Consider the following 3,978-nt stretch of genomic DNA (forward strand, 5'->3'; position numbering starts at 1 on the left):
GCCCCTGTTTTACACAAATAAATGCAATTAGGTTCCAATGGACTAAAAATCCCTCAATCCCTGAACCAGTTGCTGCTGCTGTGTTACTTCTTACTTGAGATGTTTTCCTCTATTAAATTTCCCTGTTTTAAAATTTGCTTTATCACGCCTTCTCTTGAATGTTTGTTCAGATCCTCATAATTATATCTATTCCTCTACCCTTTGAACACAAGGGCAGTGAGAAGTCTGCCTTACCAACCAGTCCTCAGCCAACATTCAGGAATGACAGAAGCTGGAACAGGCCCTGGAGGCTTCTACCAGAGATCCAGAACTTCGCTGGCTTTGGTGCATTAGGTGGATATGGGTGAGGTCATTTCTCTAGCTAGAACCCGCACCTCTCACCCCCCAAACCAAACAAAACAGAACAAAACAAACCTGCACAAATAACCAGCTTGTGCTATTTCCCTTTGCTCAATAAATAACGTTAAGAAGAAATGAACCAAAGCAAAGGACATCTGCCATGCCTTGTGAAATCAACACACTTATATCTACAGTGTCTCTGCCTCTCCATCACAGAAGAGAAATCAGACCAGCAATCCTATCATTCATGACTCCTGAGTGAATTATGGGGCTGGCTTTTTCCTCCAAGTCTTAATAAAGACATTGGCCTGGAATTCTGCCAGGGAATCAAATCAGGTCCATAAGTTATCCCCAAGGCCCTTCCTCACTGAACTTTTCTGGTTGTGTTGCACCACCTCAATACACTGAGCACACGCCCATTCCCCAGGACTCCTCATAGGGAGAGCGGGAAGACCAGGCCTGTCTTGAAACCTGAGGAAAGCCCTGTTTTCCTCACATTTCCAAACTCATCAGTAAGCCATGGCATCAAACATTGGTTCCTGACCTTGATTTTGACCTAGGAGTCTATTTTGTTTGACCAAGGGGCAGTAATGTGAGGACTGCCCAAGGAGGTATGGGTAACTCAAGCACACCATTCTCCTTGAACACCCACTTCTCTCATTCATGTGATCTGCCTGTCATCTGCCTTTCTTTGACCCTGAACCTTCACTACCCTTCATGTCTCATAGGCCAGTACGTTCACCTTGCCTTTTCCTGCCCCAAACTTTTACTAACTTTAAAAGAAGTTAGTATATCAACTAATAAAGAGAAAACGAAGGCAGGTTGCACATTCTGTTTTCTTTCTTATAACTTCTCTTTACAAAAGGTTTTCGAACCCAGTCACCTTGTTCACAATGCAGATTCTGATTCAGCGGGTAGGACCAGGATTCTGCATTTCTAATAAACTCCCTGGAGGTGCTCACGCGGCTGGTACTTGAACTGGAATTCGGTTCTTGGCCTGTGCACTAGATTCGCCAAGCAGCTTTCACATGTATCCTTGGCCAGACTCAACAGTCCTTTGTAATCGCTCTGGGGTAAAACAAAGAAGCTTGGGCAGTTTTGTTTTGTCCTCCACCAGCTTCACAGGTGCTTTTCATAAGCAGGGTGGAAGATGAATGTTCTAACCTGGTGAGTCCCAAGCTTCAGTGATGGGCAGAATTTCCTGGAAGCGTATCAAAGCACACAAGGCTGGGCCCCAGCCCAGAGTGTCATTCAGTAGGTCCAGGCTGGGGGCTCATCATTTGCATTTCTAAACTTCCCAGGGGATGCTGATGCTACTGGTCCAGGGACCACAGTGCGTGAACCACTGGTCAAGTCCAAGCAACCAAATTGCTCTTCCCACATTCAGCCTTTATGGAAAAAGGTTAAAGCAAACACGCAAAAGACTCTTTCATGGGCTCTAACGCATTTGGCAAACCTCACTCAGGCTGGACTTCAAGCTGTGACACTATTCTTGTCTCCACCTCCGTTTTGCAGTGGTCTGCTTTTGACCCCCTTCCAGCTTTTGCTCACATTTGTGAAAACCTAACTCACTGGAAAGTGTGCAATGTACCCACCTTGGTCTCTTTAAATCATTTTTTCTTTTTCTTTCCTGGGGCCATAGTCAGAGACTCAGAAACTGACTTTTCAGTACCTGGCCCTACTCCTGGGTCTGCCATCTTCCTATTTCTGGTTTCAGGTTCATTACCAGATTCCATCTTTTTATTCTACTTTATTTTTTAAATATATTTTTATTGATTTCAGAAAGGAAGGGAGATGGAAAGCTGGGTAGAAACATCAATTATGAGAGAGAATCATTGAGTGGCTGCCTCCTGCACACCCCACACTGGGGATCAAGCCCACAACCCGGGCCTGTGCCCTGACCAGAATGGAACCGTCACCTCTATTTCAACTTTTAAAAATTTTATTCTAAAATTATTTTTAATGCAGTTTTAGGTTTACAGAAAAATTGAGCAGAAAATGCAGACAATTCCCATATACCTTTCCAAAGCCTCCTCTGTCCACCGGGCTGTGTGCCACCGGCTGCCACCCCGTTTCGGGAGCTCAGAGGACACTGGTGCTTTCCCCTAAGCTTCCTCCCCACCAGGCCTGTGGAACTGTCCACAGGAGGTTCAGAGAAGCTCTTCCTTTCTCTTCCCCGCCCCATGGGTGTTATAAATGCAGCGGGAGAGCATTCAATCAATAAATGATTGGAGCACCTGCTCTAGGTACACTAGGCGCTGACCTCAATTCTTGGGGACACGGCAGTGAGGTAAGAAGCCAACCCCTGGGCTGGAGAAGCTTGGTTCTAGAGCCGGTGTCTAGTGTCTCACCCCCAGGTGGCCCCTTCAAGAAGGGCGTCCAGCGTCAGCCACTGCAGACAAGCCAGCCCAGAGCTTCACTTTCCTCACTGCCTTCCCTTCCACTTGGGAAATCTGTACGCGCTGGCTCTTTGTTTTGCTTGCTGTTACTTTATGATTTACTGCCTGGGGGCTCCAAGAGGACATGAAGATCCAAACAGGCGGATCCCCAGCTGAGTACACACCTGGTTCTATAACTGAGAAATTGCATTTGTCTCTCAACTGTAGGGACCTATTCACAAGAATGGGGAATCCCAGGGAGCAATTATTCTAACTCTGAGTCAGCAGCCAGCTAACAGCATCCCTTGTTAGAGAAATTGGCATGATTGTTACCTTCTCCTTTAAATAAACAGTGCAGTTCTGCATCTGGTGACTGAGCTGGACAATGGAGGTGCCTATCTGAGTCACTGTCATCCTCCCAGTGAGCATTTACCTCCAGAGAAACTAGGTCAGCAGGCACCCTGGTCCCACGCGGGCCGGGCTGACTTGCTATTCCCCAGACATCGTGTGCACAGAGAGACATCAGGCACTTCTGTGTGCTCAGCACTGTGTTAAGCAATTCAGATTCATCTCATTTAATTTTGTAAACAGTTCTATATGTGGGAGGAACTTATTTTATCATTTTAAAGAGTAGCCAAAGGAAACACAGAATAGAATAATTTTCTTAATGTCATACAATTGATAAGTTGCAAAGCTAGGATTTGATCCCAGATCTTACTGATTCTGAACCAATATTATTAAATTCTAAATTATAATGCCCATGATACAATTTCATGTTCACTCCAAAATAGTAATTACAATCACAATAAAATTATAAACCCTTCACCAGGATGAAATAAGATTTTTACTAGTTAGATGTATGTATGGGCAATGCATAAGCAACACTAATAAAAGAGAAACATGCAAATTGGTGTCATCCGCTACACCCACCAGCCAATCAGAACAACTATGCAAATTAACCCAACAACAATGGCAGTTAATTTGCATACAAAGGCGTGGAGTGAAGACAAAAGGTTATGGGCAGAGTAAAGACTGAAGACTGAAGAGGCTTGGCTTCTCCGCTGTGGCCACAGCAGAGAAGCCAAGCTTCACTGCAGTCAGAGGGGAGAAGCCAAGCCTCACTGTGGCCAGACCAAAAGCCTGGGTCCCGGAAGAAAACCGGTGCCGACAGCCAGGGGAAGGAAGGCCTATTGCACAAATCTCTTTGTGCAATGGGCCTCTAGTCATTATAATAAGACTAGAGGCTCGGTGCATGAAATTC

This window comes from Myotis davidii, unplaced genomic scaffold, assembly GCF_000327345.1.
Source record: "Myotis davidii unplaced genomic scaffold, ASM32734v1 scaffold73, whole genome shotgun sequence".
NCBI classification, from domain to species: domain Eukaryota; kingdom Metazoa; phylum Chordata; class Mammalia; order Chiroptera; family Vespertilionidae; genus Myotis; species Myotis davidii.